This window comes from Triticum aestivum, chromosome 6B (assembly GCF_018294505.1).
Source record: "Triticum aestivum cultivar Chinese Spring chromosome 6B, IWGSC CS RefSeq v2.1, whole genome shotgun sequence".
NCBI lineage: Eukaryota > Viridiplantae > Streptophyta > Magnoliopsida > Poales > Poaceae > Triticum > Triticum aestivum.
Genome location: NC_057810.1, coordinates 267592677 through 267610570, shown reverse-complemented (window position 1 = coordinate 267610570; position 17894 = coordinate 267592677).

The window sequence follows — 17894 nt, the reverse complement described above, 5'->3', positions numbered from 1 at the left end:
TTCAAGTCAGTGATTTTTAAAAAATTCATGAGTTTTTTGGAATAGTGCACCTTTTTTCAGATGCATAATATATTTTTCCTGAATTCATGAACACTTTACAAATTCAGAATCAGGACTTTTTTCAAAGTTTCAAACTTTTTCAAATTAAATATCATGAAAATTTTCCAAATTCATGATTTTTTTGGAATTCATGAATTTATGCCAAATGCACATTTTTGTTTTGTTTTGACGCACAAAGCCAACAGACAATTTGGTCACCTGTCAAATTAGTCAAATGGGTTAAAGGGCAATTTTTTTAGGGGTAGGTCAAAGGGCAACTAGTCAATGGCCATTTTTTTCTTGAGAAACGTCAATGGCTCTTATCATGACACGCTGGCGAACAATGCAGCGCGCACCTACTCCCCTCCCGCGCGCCCTATACGTCCGGCCAATTAGCGGGACTGGACGCCAACCTTTTTTTATTTCCTTTTTTCTTTTTTCCCCACTTTTAGTTTTATTACTTAAATAATTTGGAGTTTTCCAGAAAAGAATAGAAATCATGAAATGTTCGTCAAATAGAAAAAAATATTCAGGATTAAAAAAAGGTTTGTGAATTAGAACAAATATTTCCTTAATCCCAAAAAATGTTCAGGACTTTTTTAACAATGGTTCACAAAAAAATGATCTTGAATTACAAAAATAGTTTGTTGATTCAAAAAATGTTCGCTGATTCAAAATGTTCATGCATTTCAAAAATAATGTATCTCAAACAAAAATGTCCATCAATTCAGAAAATGGTAATCTACTAAAAAGTGCTCACCGATTCAAACAAACATTCCTCAGTTAAAAAATTGTTAGTTTATTCAAAAGGTTCAAAGATTCAAAAAAAAGTTTGCAGATTCAAAGAAATGTTCATTGATAAAAAAAAATTGCCGATTCAGAAAAAGGTTCATCGATACAAAAATGCTCGCCTATTAAAAAAACTGTTCACAAGTTTCAGAAAAATGTTCAGAATTTTAAAGACAGAATGTTCGGAAAAATAATAAGTAAATATCCACGAGTTAGACAAATTATTCAACGTTTATTATTAAATTAATCTTGAGTTCAAAAAATGTTCGAAATTTAAGACAATGTTCACTCTCTCAAAAAATTGCGTAATTGAAAAAGATGTTTGCAAAGATGAAAAATAAAAAAGTAGGAAAATAAAGATAATGAAAACAAAAAAAAGCAAAAGGAAATTAGATATAAACTCGAGGAAAAGAGAAGGAAAAAACGAAAAAGAAAAAGAAATAAATAAGAAAAGAAGGAAAAATCATAAATATAAAAGAAAGAAAAGTCAAAGGAAAAAACAAAGAAATAAAAGGAAAACCGACTCATGGGATGTTCTAGAAGTTTCCTAAGACCAGGTAGGGGAAAGACCAAACTAGGACAGCCCGCAAGCGCGCAAGGGTATGCGCTATGTCACTAGACAGTGACCTACCCACAAAATAGGAATTGCCGGGTAAATTTTTGAACGATCAAACGAAAAAAAGAGGCAACACGATGGGTTGTTGCCCATGAGTCCACCATTTTTCTATATCACGCCTTTTGCGCCTATTACTACTGTTGGTGCAATCGGGAGCAACCCCCCCTCCACAATAGGCCAACCATTAAATTTATTTTTGTTAAGCTGCAAAATACACATGTGCAGCGTGATTCAAACCTGCGATCTCCTTGTTTTCGATAAACTGCAGTAACCACTTGGGACACCACACGTATTGTAATTACATACTTCTTCTTTCCTTCCTTTTGTTCTTCTTTTCTTCTTTTTTTTCTTTTCTTAAATTCGTGAACTCTTACCAAAATCCAAGAATCTTTTTCAAATCTATTATTTTTTCTTTCAAAATCGATGATTGTTTTCAAATTTTTGTTTTATATAGAATGGATGAACATTTTTTGAAAATCAATGAACACTTTTTTCAAAATTGATGAACTCTTTTCAAATCTGTGATTATTCTAAAATAAATGAGATTTTCTTGAATTTTGTGAAATTTTTAAAAATTGATAAGCTTTCTCCATATCAATGAACTTTTTTTGCAAATGGATGAAAATTTTCAAATTGATGAACGTTTCTCAAATATTTTTTTTCTTTTTTGATTTTTCATGAAGTTTTTCATATTTTCGTTGGTTTTCATTTCATGTCTCTTGAAATTTTCGTTCCTTTTCATTTTGTTAGACGTATAAGTTTTAGCGAGTGAACGACTGTTTCACGTAAGATGCAATTGAGCAAATGTTTGCCTAGGGAGCTGTTCGGGCCCTTAAGGCACCGAACTATTCTGTGGCCCTATACGCCACTCTCTGTGGCAAAATGGCGTCGTTTTGCATAGGCGGTCTCCGACTGGACCGGCCCATGACTGCCAGCGAACTTGTGTACTGTAGTACAACAAAAAATTGACCTAGCCTGGAACCAAACTTTGTACCTCATGCTACAGATCAACGGCTGCCACCGACTGACCTAGCGCGCGTTACTCACAAGGTAGCACTGTCCATATTTTAAGAATCAACCCCACAGAGCAGATCCGAATAATTTTCAGCATTTTGAATGATTGGTTTTAAAAAACTGAGTGTTTTGTGAATGCAAACACTTTTCAAATTGGCGAATTGCTTTAGAAAAACTGATTTCTTTTAGAAAAGCACGAACATTTTTCGAAATCAGAAACATTTTTTTCAAAACGGGCACATTTTTAGAAATTCCAAAATAAAATTGGGCAAACGCAAACATTCTTTAAACTCCCAACCAAAATTTGAAAACATGAACATTTATTTGAAATTTATGAAGTTTTTAACTGGGAAAGTTTCTGGAAACTCCAAAAAATGAAAAGATGAACAATTTTTAGAATTTGGGAACAATTTTCTTAAACAGGACCATTTTTTGAAATACCGTACGGGTTTTGAGAAGTTATGAAATTTTTGAGCAGAAACATTCGAAACATTTTTTTGAAAAAACATAAACAATTGTTTTAATACGCAGACATTTTTTGAAATTATGAACAAAATTTGAAAAACTACCTTCAATTTTATCATCTTTTATAAGCTAGAACATTTTTGGAAATTAGTGAGCAGTTTTTAGAAAAAAAAATAACTTTTGAAAACAATTTTTTTAGTACACGAACAAATTTTGTTAAATAGGAACAAATTTAGAATTTATGAAAATAATTTAAAAACACTAAAATTTGAAATTCTGATATGTTTATAAAAGCATGAACATTTTACAAAAATTCTGAACTTTTTTCTAAAAATAATATAAAATAGAAAAGAAACATAAAAGAAAAATAAAAAGAAAAAGAAACACCAAAAAAGAAACATAGACCAAAATTTGAAGATGCGAACATATTTTGAAATTCACGAACAAAGTTTAAAAACACGAACATTTTTTGATACTTGTGAACAGGTTAGGAAACTTGGATATTTTCAGAAACTACGAAATAATCAAAACGTGAACATTTTTTGCACTTTGCGAACAATTTTTTAAAAACGGGAACTACTTTTGTAACGCCTGAACATCTTTTGAAAACTTGTGAAAATTTTGAACAAAAGATGCCGCAATATTTTTTAAAATAAGAACATTTGTTGAAAGTTCTGAACATTTTTAAATTTATGAGCATTTTTTTGAAAAAGGGACATTTGTTGAAAGTTCTGAACATTTGTTGAAAGTCTGAACTAATTTCAAATAATGAACAAATTTCGAAAAAACAAGAAATTTGAACCTCCAACCTTTTTGAACAAACGAATGAATTTAGAAATTCAGAATATTTTTTTAGAAAAACAAACAAAATCTAAAATTGTAAACTTTTTGCACAACACAAACAAAATTTGAATTTTAGAAAATGCGAACATTTTTGAATATTTTCGAACATTTTTTAAATTTCTTGAATATTTTTGAAAATGCAAACAAAATTTTGAAACTCTAAGCATTTTTCTACAGGATTCTCTTTGGAAATTCCGAACATTTTTTAACAATGCGAACAATTTTAGAAAATGTGAAAGAAATTCTAAATTTCGAACATTTTCCAGAACAGGAACAAAACTCCAAAAACATTTTTTGTAGCAATGACCAAATTTCGAAATTCCAAACATTTTTTTAATTGAGAACAAATTTTCAAAAATGTGAACAAATTTTGGAAGTTTAAACATCTTTTTGAATTGTACCTGAAAATATGAAAACAAGCACATTTTTTAAACTGTGAACAAAATTTTGACAATGTGAACATTATTTCAAAAATATGAACGAATTTTGACAACAAGATTTTTTTTGAAAATTCTGAGCAATATTTTAATTTAAAAAGAAAATAAAACGAAAGAACTGAAAAAGACAGTGAAGAGAACCCGAAAAAACCAGTAGAAGGAACAAATGTTTTTTGGAAATTCTGGGCACTGGTTTTAAGTTTTGTCGCTGTTGTGTGTTTCTTTAAATTTCGCGTTGTGGTTTGTTAATTTGCATGAGCCAGTCGGGGTGGCTAGCATGGCTTGTACATCTACAGTACGTGCTGGGTTCGATCCGTAGCGCGAACTCTTTTTGTTGTTTTTAATCTCGTGAGAAGAGAAACAACCACAAATGGGCCGGCGCAGGGTGAGCTGTGCCCTGTGCAAAGGCGCGACAACTTGCCGCAGTAAGCGGCGAATAGGAAATTCCCAAAGTGGCAGCGTTCTCTGAAGCTCCCCCCCCCCCCCCCCCCCCGCCTCGCATTGTACTGGGCCAGGCCGTTAAGCGCGCACAATCTTAAAAAAAATCAAACAGAGAAGAAAATGCCTAGCCCGAGATTCGATCCCTTTTCTCCAAGGCAGAGCACAGCGGTACTAGCCACTAAGCTACACTGAAGCATGTTTTCATGTAGCTGGGCGCGGTGTACTTGAGGTATAAAGTAGCTACCCGCAGTGTTAAACATTATTTGTTTGATTTCTTTCTTCTTTTTTTGGGTTTTCTTTTTTCTTCTCCTTTTCTTCTTTTCTTTTGTGTTACTTTTGTTTTCATTCTCCGTTTTTGTACATGTCAAAAACATTTTTTGTACACACTTTCAACATTGTTCGAATGCTTATTCAACATTTTTTAAATAATTGTTCAACATTTTCATAGTTAATCAACATATTTTTCAAATACTTGTTCAACATTTTTAATAGTTATTCAACATTTTCACATACTTGTTCAACATTTTTAGTAGTTATTCAACATTTTCAAATACTTGTTCTATATTTTTTATATACTTGTTCAACATTTTTTAATACCTATTAAACATTTTTCAAATACTTGTTCAACATTTTCAATACGCTTTCAACATTTTGAAATTCCTATTTAACATTTTTCATATACTCGTTCAACTTTTTTTAATATCTACTCAACATTTGTTTTTCAAATGCTTGTTCAATATTTAAACTTATTCAACATTGTTCAAATTTTTGTTCAACATTTTTTAATACCTATTCATCTTTTTTCAAATTTCCGTTACCATTTTTGCCTTATTTTTGTACTTTTCATTATAACTAAAAATATTATAAAAAAAGAAGGCTGTGACTCCCGCTGCTAGGCCGGCCCATCAGGGGCGCCCAGATGCGAGCGCATCCGGGAGCTCCTATCCCGCGCCTGGGCGCCTGCAGCGCTGCTAGCATGGGCCGGCCACTAGCGTGCTGCCCCAAGTTTTTTTATTTTTTTTACGAAAATAAAAATATGAAATGAAGAAAGGTTTACAGATTTAAAGAAAAAAACTTCATCCATTTGAAAAATATACGTTCATATATTGACAAAAGGTTCATAAACTTTGAAAAAGTTCATTAATTTGAAAAAAAGTTCATTCAAATTGAAAAAAGTTCATCCAACTTAGCAAAAGTTCATTAAATTTGAAAAATGTTCATAGAAATTGAAAAAAAATCATGTATTTTTAGAAAAAGTTCATCAAACTGAAAAAACTTCATAAATAAAATAAAGTTCAGCCATTTTCAAGACAAATGTTCATTAAATTTCAAAAAAGTTCATAGAATTTTCAAAAAGAAACGAGAACCGGCACCTAGATGGGCCGGCCCATTTACGGACGTCACAGGCGCCAGTTAACAATTTAACTGGCGCCTGTGGCGCCAAATAGGAAATGCCAGCGCATCCCCCTTGTCTCGGTGAATGCGAGAACTAGGGGTGCCCCCTTCTAGGATGGTCTTTTTTTTACTATATACTGCAAGGCAACAGCCTCACAGTCTTTTATTAAACCACAAAACCAAAGTATTACAAAGTTACAAAGTTAAGACAAGGGAGGAGAGAGAATACTTACAAAAGAAGTGGTTAGGGTAAGGCAGCTATCCAAGAGATTAATCTATTGCTATATTTACATTTGATTCTATGAGCTAAAAGAGAGATGTCATGCAAAAAAATTCTCCTCCATGATCTGAAAGATGGTGATTCATTTCTGAAAATCTTCCCATTTCTTTGTGTCCAAATATTCCAAGTGGCAGTGAAGACTACCTCTGAGAAAAAAGGAAGGCCAAAATCCCTCCTAGCATCAGAAGCCATCTCATAAGTGGTCTGGTTAGGTTTAGAAATCCATGAAATACCCAGGTAGTTCGAGACACGCTGGCTAAAATTGCAAGCAAAGAAGAGATGCGCTCTGTCCTCATGAGAGGCCAAGTGACACAGAACACAAGTGTCATCCTGGATAATCCAATGCCTCCGCTGCATCATGTCCCTAGTGTTCAGGCGATCCATCAAAAGGAGCCAACCAACAAACCTTAAACTTTAGAGTACAAGAACATTTTGCAGATCCACCGGAATATGGGATCAACCACTGTGTCCGAAAAGCATGACAGGTAATAAATCCTGGACCGATAGTCACCAGACTTTGAAGGCCATTTCCAGACATCCTTTTCCCCGTCGTGAAGGTTGACCAAAGGAAGCAACACCTGAAGTTGATTAAATTCCTCAAAGGCCTCAGCAGACAATGGCAGGTGGAGATTGTCAGTTAGGTCCGATAGCTCCATCATATCCTTGACTGTGAGAGAGTCGTCAATCACGAAAGAGTGAAGCCTCGGAAACTGATGTTGCATGATAACTGTATTGTTGCCAAGCTGCCAACGGTCAAGCCAGAAGATCACTGTATCTCCTGTACGAACGTGTGGAACTGCCAACTTGCAAAATTTATCATATAACTTGAATACATCCCTCCACCAGAAAGAACCGCAGCTTTGAGTGACTTGGGGAGGCGCAGCGGCATAATAAGTGTCCCATAAGAGATACCCAAGCATGTCCATCTTATTAAAGAACTTGAAAAGATGCTTGATCAGCAAGGCATCGTTCTGAATGCTCAAGTCCAGAACGCCCAGACCTCCAAATGATTTAGGACAACATACCAAGTCCCAAGCCGCCAATGATTGCCGGGGCGTATCCGTGTTCCCTCTCCACAAGCATTGCCGCATGATGTGCTCAATTTGTTTCAAGATGCCCTGCGGTAGCGAAAGAGTGCACAAGAAATATATTGGCATAGAACTAAGAACAGATTGCAAGAGCTGAAGCCTGCTTCCTTGGTTCAACAGGCAAGAAGACGCAGATAATCGTCGCTCGATATGATCCACCAAAGGCAACAAATCATAAATTGTTGGCTGGGAAGTACCCATTGGTAAGCTCAGATAAGTGAATGGCATGGAACCAACATCACACCCAAGCAAGCAAGCAACACGCTTGCCCTCGTCATCACTCATATTGATGGGTATCAAAGAGGACTTACAAAAATTTACCTTCAGACCGGTTGATTTAGCAAATACTTCAAGCATTTCTTTGAAAGCAATGAGCTGGCTGTCAATAGCTGGAAGAATGATGAGGGTATCATCCGCATACTGAACGATCGGATAGTCCATCGAGGAGGTTGGGATTGGCAAGGTGAGAATATTCCTTGAGCATATTTCATTTACAACCGATTGAAGTAAGTCCACCATGATCACAAAGAGCAAAGGAGATAACGGATCTCCTTGACGAACACCCGAACGGCAGACAAAATGGTTACCAGGCACTCCATTCAAAAGAACCGAAGAGGAGCCCGTGGACAAAATGCTCTCAATCCAACTTGTCCAACGATCATCAGATCCCTTACGTTTCAAAATCCTAAGAATTAGTTCATGCTCAATGGTGTCGAAAGCCTTTGTGAAGTCAAGCTTAAGAAGAATGATAGGCCTCTTGGAAGCTTTGCATTGGTGGATGTACTCAAAACACCACGCCAGACAGTCCTGAATGGATCGACACCAAAGAAAACCATATTGGTTGCGGTGAATACATTTCAAGATCACACCCTGAAGACGATTTGCCAAAAGCTTGGTTAAAAACTTCAAACATGTATTAGTCAATGACATGGGCCGGAAATCACCAACATATACAGGGCTCAGCTTCTTCGGAATGAGGGTGATAAGAGATGTGTTGAGACACTCCAAATTACATTTCCCCTCATAGAATTCTTGCACAAGCTTCATAAAATCCTCCTTCAAATAGACCAACATTTCTTTAAGAAAAGTCCAGTAAATCCTTCTGGTCCGGAAGCACGATCAGTAGGCATATTATTAATTACCGCATCCACCTCAGAGTCCGTGAACGGTAAAGACAACTCCTCTAGACCATCAATCCAGGGAATTAATGTGTCTAGCTCAAATCCCATTCGAATGCCTTTTGATTGGCCCATTCGCTGATTGAAATCAGCCCAGAACATCCCTGCCAACTGTTGATGATCCTTGACCACATCACCCTCCACAGACTTGATCGAGGAGATAGTGTTCCTTTGATATCTTTCCGTAGCCATGGCATGGAAAAATTTCGAATTCTCCTCACCAACTTTGATGTTTCTGATCATGCAACACTGCTTCCAGTAGATAAATTGCCAATGTAAGATATCCTCAAGGTGTAATTTAACAATTCTACGAAAATTGAACTCCGGCCAACTCAAAGGCCTAAATTCCTCAAGATTATCAAGAAAAATAATCACTTTATTACAATCAGCAATTAGAGCTTTGACCGTGGACAGGTTTAAATGCCATTTCTTGAGAGCATATCGGAGGGCCTTAAACTTAGCCGAAATTGTTAATGCAATGGATGTTTTAGCCAGTGGCCTATTCCAAACCTCAGAAACACAGTCAGCAAAACCATGCAAATCAACCCAATAATTCTCAAAGTGGAAAACCTTTGCCTTGGGAATACATGTGGCAATCAAGACCACACACGGAACATGGTTGGAGGCCGTGCGTGCAAGAGGAAAAACCATCGTGTTGGGGTGGTCCGATGTCCAAGCAACTGACGTGAAAAACCAATCAATCTGTTCGAGAAGCGACAAAGTTTGCATATTCGACCAAGTATATTGACGACCCTTGATTGGCAGTTCAACAAGACCCAAATGACCAATTATTTCATTAAACAAGAAGATATCGTTAACATCACCACCCGGAAGATTGCGCTTCTCAAGCGATCGCATGAAGTTGAAGTCACCCAAAAGCAACCAATTCTCACCAAACTGAATATCAAGATTATATAACCACTGAACAAATTCATCACGGGCAGGGCCTTGACACGGGCCATAAACGGAGACTAAAGACCATGTATCAGAATTATGTTTGGATTTAAACTCCACAATTATCCCATAGGATTTTGCCTCAATTAAAGAACCTATGAAAAAGGATGAATTCCAAATAACCACCATCCTAGCAGACGCACCAGCCGAGGGAACATAATCAAAATTATCAAAACGCCTCGGGCAGAACTTCCTAATGAAACGTTGATCCATATGCATGCATTTAGTTTCCTGAAGACAAACAACAGAACAACCACTTTCATCGATCTTTGGCCTAACCGCAAGCTGACGCGCTTCAGAATTGAGGCCCCGAACATTCCAACATAGCACTTTCCACTCCTTAAACCTTGTCTGATTCATTACAAACCAATATTAAAAGCATAAAAAGTAGGCCATGAAATGACCTACACTGACCCACAAAGCAGACAAGCATCGCATAGTTCCAATCATAGAAAGAAAGATAAATGGCGATTACGTACGCCATAGACCAGAACCCTGCATGAAGTAACTAATCATCAGAACCCATGCTGCTGTTGGACTTGGCAGGATTAGCAACAAGCTTATCCTTAGAGATCTTCTCTGGTGCAATGCAAAGACGAGCGCCAATGCGTTGAAGTTCAGCAATAGCAGTTGGTGGGGGTACAGAAGGACGATCTTCAGACTGGAAACTGCTAGTCTTGCACTTCTTCAAAGTGTGAGACTTCTTGAATGAAGTGCCACCTATTACTTTGCGGTAGCCATCACGGAGAGCGCTCAGACGTGCACTGCGCCGAACCTCAGTGTCAACAATAAATCTTGAGGCTTTAGGCTTTCTTGCTCGCTTCAAAGATACTTCAGGCACAACTGAGAATTCAAATGCTTCAGAAACAGGGTCATCAAGGTCATCGAAGCAGAGAGCCCGAGCAACTGGCCTTTTAACAGGAGCAGTTGGCACATCCAGAGCAGAGCTGATCGAGGAGTCAGGTGAAGGCCTGAGCTTAAGAGTGGAAGTTGGGGCATTGCAGAGAACCTCCCAGGATTGCTTATTGAGCATAGCACCAATGTCATACTTGAAAACAAACTGGGGAATGTCCGAAGACCACATAAACGGCAACATCTTCTCAAAAGTACGTTGCCACTGCATCTCAGGTGGCAAAATCGGTCCATAGATAGTGAAAACTTGCCCAATCAGAAGAGGAGGTTGTTGTGGTCCCATTGGGGGCTGGAAGACAGCCACCTCAGCAGCATTGTCAACATTGTTGACTGAATCATCAGAATGCTGCAGAACAATGGACTCCTGAGACTGAATCTCCTGAACTTCCTCATGCTGCACAGCTTCCTGAACTGGATGCACATCATTGTGTTGTTGCTCATTGACAGGATGTGGCACATCATTCCAACCCAGCTCAGGAAATTCTGGCATAACCCAATTGTGATTATCAAACTACAAATTGCGAGGGAGGGGGTGCGGATTGCCATTGAAGGGCATGGGGTCCTCATCTGCTGGGAAGATGTCTACAAAATCTGCTGATAGGATATAGACAGGCGCAGACCAAGAGATCCTAGCACCACCAAAGTCTGTATATTCTCTATAAGTCACAGAGCGTGGAACTAAAGTCGGCGCAGGGAAAGACACATAAACCAGCGAGCGGACAAGCATCGGATCATCTTGGTGCCAATGGTGAAATCTACCAAACATGCCAATTACATCCGCGATGTACTGTGTGCGCCTATAATCCAGAGGAAGACCAAGCAACATAACCCATCCATGGCGAAAACCCTGCGTTGCTCTGTAATTTATGCCCTCATCATGCGGAATAAACCAAACAAATCTATCATTGCCCAGATTGAAGGGTGGATGATCAATTAAAGCTTGACGAGCCAGAGCACTGCGAAAACGAAATCACCCAACTCCTTGGATCCAAGGTTGGGCATCCAGAACAGCTCTTCCCAGATCATTGACAACAAAGTTATTGACCATGTTCCGAAAGATGGCGACTTCTTCAGGCAGAGGAGCTGGCTCGACGATGGCGATGGCATAGTCCTCATGCTGCCGATATGGAGCCACCGCAGGCGCAAAGAAGGTGCGGGGCAGGCGCAACTCACCACCGTCGATGATGTCGAAGCCTTGCAGGACAAACTCCATGGGGTCCAACGCAAAGGTCGCCATTGCCTGTGCCGAAGAAGGAGAGCAGCCCCGATCAGCAGTTGCGCAGTGGGAAGGCGATGCAGACGACGATAAGGAAGGCGGAGGAAGCGTTATGGGCGGTGGCTCTGTGGCAGAGGTGGAATAGATGGGGTAGCAGGCTCGACGGGACTGGGCAGAGACCCAGTGGGAATAGCTATGGAGGGAATCGAGGCGTCCGGCGTAGAAAAACCCGCTAACCGGCTGGACTCACCCGATTTGATCCGTGGGACCCACTTGTAAGTGGGCGAAGGAGTAGAATCCGAACAGCCCTTTGCCCGGTGCCCCAACTGAAAGCATCTTCGACACTGAACCCTGCTGGTGTACACTTTGGTTAAATGTGCCATGGATAAACAATTCTGACATTTCCACACATTAAAAACCATGTCATCAATAAGATCATTTAAATCAGCAGAAACTCCAGATAAGTCCGGTGGTTGCAAATCAATATTCGCCTCGTTACCAAAGTTAGATGGAGAAATATCAGAAGAGTCCAGATTTGATAGGGCTGGGGAAGCAACCGATGGTGAGGAATCAACCTTGGTCATGGGAATCACCGGGTCGGGAGATACGGATTGGGCCGGGGAAACAACCTGGGCCGGAAGCGGAGCTGATCCAACCAGCTCATCCCCATGCACATGCAAATTGACGTCGAGAGTGGTTGACGCGGCCACCGAAAACCCGGCCGAAGAAATCTCGCGAACGTTAACAATTCCGAAAGTGATGGGTGGCTCAGCCACCGGCGGCGGAGGCAAAATTACTCGTTCACGAGGAAGAACTGGATATCCAGCATCAGCAACAGCATCAACCAAACCTGGCGAGGCAGGAAAGCTATATCCCTTGCAAACATCATATTGTTGGAAAGTAGCAAACGAAATTTTCTTTGAAGATCCAGAACCCGAACGCAAAGCAGACTTACAAGGTGATTTATGCATGGCAATCAAACCAAGAGAAGCACGCCTCTTAGAGGGACAGATTAAGATCCATTCAGCATCACATTCCTTTTTCCAAATAAGAAACTCACGTTTCCAATTAGGGCCACCATTACCCCAAAGTTGGAAGAAACATTTGAATAGCGGACACGCAAAAGATCGCAATTGAAGAATAAGTAGGCCAGCACGTTTGCAAGAGACAATAAATGAGAATACCTTGTCTTTAATGCGTTGAACAGCCAAATCAATTGCAGATCCTCCAATTTCAGATTCCAATGCCGCCGCCACCGAATCATCATCAAGACGAAAGATGTATCTAGGATGGTCTTGAACTGGGTTCTTTCTGTTTCTTTTTCTACTTTTTTTGTTTCTTTGTTTCTTTGTTTCTCCTTTCTCTCCTTTTTCGTTTTTCTGTTTCTGTTTCTTACCTTTTTCATTTTTCTTTATTTACAAGTTTATTTTTATTTATTTGTAATAAAAGTTTGTGTTTTTAGAAAAATGTTTGTAAATTAAAAGAAATTCAGGTATTTCAAAATCATTCAAAACTTCAAAAAGTTCTCATTTTCGATTTTTGTACACAAATTCAATTTTTTTTGCTTTTTCAAAAACTATTTGGGAATTTAAAAAATGTTTAGAAGTTCAAAAAAGTTCTTGTTTTCAATTTTTGTTCAAAAATTTTAAAACATGATTGATGCTTTAAAAATTGTTCAGACATTCAAATTTTGTTAGGAGTTTAAAAAATGTTCGTGTTTTCGGAAAATGTTTTATGTTTTTAAAAAATTGCAGATTTATTAAATTATTCTCATTGTTCATGATTTCAAATTTTGTTCTTGTGTTGTCAAAAGAAGTTCGGAATTCCGAAATAGTTCATATTTTCAAAAAAGATTGGAATTCATAAATCATTTAGTTTCCAAAAAATAATCAGCATTTCAAAAAAATAAAATTTGTCAAGATATATTTTGATATTTTTTCAAAAGTGCTTTTAAATATAAATGCTTCTATGTAATCTTATATATTCTGCACCATCATGAGGTCAAGTGGCAGGTAGCATGTGTTAGGAGTGTGGGGTCACGAGTTTGATTACTTGCAATCTCATTCCTTTTCCAATATTTTTATGTCGCTCGTTACAGAAAACAAGTGACTTTTAAATAAAGGCAGTAACTTTTTTTGAGATGGCTCAGACTTTCTTTCTAATATGTAGCGAGCCCGTTATTAGTGCTTGCGACTACCCCGGTTAAGCATTGGAGATGATCTAAGAACGTGTCCATGCAAATCTGACCACAGACACGCCCGCAGGCAGCAATGGTCAGTCTCACAATTGTCTCTATTTGTAACCATAACTCTCACTTTTGAAACCTTAATCATGTAAGCACATGCACGACGATCATTACACACAACACAATGAATAACACACACAAATAAAAATTACTCATACATAAAAATACATAGTCCCAACATAAAATTTGTTCACAATGCATAATTGGAACATAGAATACATAGTTCATCAATGTGGGATTGCTTTCGGTAGCTGGATTCGCATCAACAAGATTGCAGAATGACTCGGTAGCTGAATTCTCTTGTTTCAAGGTTTCTTGTCTCCAGAATGGGTCTTTCAAATTCAGTGTCACTTATAAAGATGTGGGATTTGCTATCATCAAGGGTGGGAATTGCTCAAATGATCTTTTCAATATGGATTTCTTTCTCTGGGGCAAGGGAGGTCCAGATTTTCGTAAGGAATTCAGACTTTACCAGCAAGAGTTGGAGCAGGAATGGATGCTTGTTAATCGTTCCAAAGATCGTAGATCCTATGCTGAAGTGGTTCAATCCCCCAGAATTTTTCCTTTGGATAATGTGCAGATTCAATCTCCAGGTTCGCATGAATTGGCAGTTTCACAATGCTTTCTCCAATCAAGGCCACCTTCAAACCTGGTACTTACTTCACCCAATAATATCGCTATTGATGGGGTGGGATCAACGGTTTTTCAAAATTCTAGGCTTGTTAGGCACTCAGGCGCCCCAAAGGCCCACAATAATTGACCTCCCTTTTGCGTTCGATGTCTTGCCACGGGCCACTTTCGGCCCAAATGCACTAGTAGAATCCGTTGCCATGGCTGCAATAGAATGGGTCACATTAAGGCTTATTACATATCACATGGCATAATTAATGATCCAACTTCCAGGCCTGAGCTCATTGCAGGCGAACCGACCCTCTCCCGTCGGGAACCACCTTGTCAGTGATGCCTAGTTAATCCCGGGCCAGTCAAATCAGCTTGGCTCGCGAGCTCCGGGGCCACTCCGCGGTGAGACAACCATTCACATTGACACCTCCAATTCCCACTGCAACTCTGCTCCTCTGCAACACCCGAATTCACCGCATTCATCGCATGTGGTTTCCACTGTTGCTCCCTCGAGCTCGTCGGCGCTGCTAGAGATGGCTACGTTCCCGTTTGATCCCACTCCATTTCTCCCCATCGGCTGCCAAGCTATTGAGATCGATGGCAGGCCTGCTCGTCATCGAATGATCCATGGAAACCTTGTCCCAGCCAACGAAGACCTTGCCATTGCCACAATCATCCCGATGCCACAAGGTGAGGCTACATTTGTGAATGTTCAAGAAGTCTTGCATGATTTTCTGCATTGCAAGCGTATGGGGGTCACTTCCATCACTAAATGCCCATTTGGACAAGCTTTTGTGAGGCTAGTGAAGGAAATATGCCCTAGAGGCAATAATAAAGTTGTTATTTTATATTTCCTTATTCATGATAAAGGTTTATTATTCATGCTAGAATTGTATTGATCAGAAACTTAAATACATGTGTGAATACACAAACAAATACCATGTCCCTAGTAAGACTCTACTAGACTAGCTCGTTGATCAAAGATGGTTAAGGTTTCCTAACCATATACATGTGTTGTCATTTGATAACAGGATCACATCATTAGGAGAATGATGTGATGGAAAAGACATCCTTTAGGTTAGCATAATGATCTTCAGTTTATTGCTATTGCTTTCTTTATGTCAAATACATATTCCTTCAACTATGAGATTATGCAACTCCCAGATACCGGAGGAATGCCTTGTGTGCTATCAAAAGTCACAACATAACTGGGTGATCATAAAGATGCTCTACAGGTATCTCCAAAGGTGTTTGTTGAGTTGGCATAGATCAAGATTAGGATTTGTCACTCCAAGTATCAGGGAGGTATCTCTGGGCCCTCTCAGTAATACACATCATAAGCTTGCAAGCAAATGACTAAGGAGTTAGTTACAAGATTATGTATTACGGAACGAGTAACGAGACTTTCCCGTAACGATATTGAACTAGGTATAGAGATACCGAGATCGAATTTCGGGCAAGTAACATACTGATGGACAAAGGGAATTATGTATGTTGTCATAATGGTTTGACCGATAAAGATCTTTGTAGAATATGTAGGAGCCAATATGGGCATCCAGGTTCCGCTATTCGTTATTGACCGGAGAGGTGTCTCGGTCATATCTACATAGTTCTCGAACCCGTAGGGTCCGCACGCTTAACGTTTGTTGATGATATAGTGTTATATGAGTTATATGATTTGGTGACTGAATTTTGTTCGGAGTTCCGGATGAGATCACGGACATGACGAGGAGTCTCAAAATGGTCGAGAGGTAAAGATTGATATATAGGACGATGGTATTCAAACACGGGATTAGTTTTGGAGTGCATCGGGCAGTCATCGGGTCACCGGAAGGGGTTCTGGACACCCCCGACAAGTGTATGGGCCTTATGGGCCATAGGAGGGGACAGACCAGCCCACTAGTGGGCTGGTGCACCCCTCTACATGGCTGGATGGCCCTAGGGGAAGGAAAGGGGAGGGGTGGCCCCTCCTGCCCTTTCCCTCCTCAGGAGAGAAAGGAGAGGGGGGCACCACCTCCTCCTTCCTCCCTCCCTCACTCCAATAAGGAAAGGCGGTGCCACTTGGGGAGGACCCCAAGTAGGAATCGACCTACTTGAGGCTCCCTCCTAGCTACTCCATCCTCCTCCATCTATATATATGTGGGAAGGGGGCGCCTAGCACAACCAAGACAATTGCTTAGCCATGTGCAGCACCCCCCTGTACCGTTTACACCCCGGTCATATTTTCGTAGTGCTTAGATGAAGCCCTGCGGAGATAGTTTCACCATCACCGTCACCACGCTGTTGTGCTACTGGTACTCATCCACTACCTCGCCGTCTTGATGGATCAAGAAGGTGGAGGACATCATCGAGCTGAACATGTGTTGAACGCGGAGGTGACGTAAGTTCAGTACTTGATCGATTGGAGTGCAAAGAAGTTTGACTACATCAACCGTGTTACTAAAATGATTCCGCTTACGGTCTACGAGGGTACATAGACACACTCTCCCCTCTCGTTGCTATGCATCTCCTTGATAGATCTTGCGTGTGCATAGAAATTTTTTGTTTTCCATGTAACATTTCTCAACAGTGGCATCAGAGCCAGGTCTATGCGTAGATGATATGCACTTGTAGAACACAAAGAGTTGTGAGCAGTGATAGTCATACTGCTTACCACCAACGTCTTATTTTGATTCGGTGGTATGTGGGATGAAGCGGCTCGGACCAACCTTACATGTCCACGTACATGAGAGCGGTTCCACCGACAGACGTGCAATAGTTTTGCATAAAGGTGGCTAGCAGGTGTCCGTTTCCCCTACTTTAGTTGAATCGAATTTGACTACGGTCGGTCCTTGAAGAAGGTTAAAATAGCAAACTTGATAAATCATGGTTGTGGTTTTTGAGTAGGTAAGAACGGTTCTTGCTAGAAGCCCGTAGCAGCCACGTAAAACTTGCAATAACAAAGTAGAGGACGTCGAACTTGTTTTTGCAGGGCATGTTGTGATGTGATATGGTCAAGACGTGATGTGATATATGTTGATGTATGAGATGATCATGTTTTTTAATATCGACAACCGACAGTAGCCATAGGGTTGTCTCTTTATTATATGAAGTGGAAACGCCATGTAATTGATTTACTTTATCGTTATGCGTTAGAAATAGTTGTAGAAGCAATAGTTGGCGAGATGACCCCGACGCAACGATGGAGATCAAGGTGTCGAGCCGGTGACGATGGAGATCATGACGATGCTTTGGAGATGGAGATCAAAAGCAGAAGATGATGATGGCCATATCATGTCACATATTTTGATGGCATGTGATGTTTATCCTTTATGCATCTTATTTTGCTTAGAACAACGGTAACATTATAAGATAATCCCTT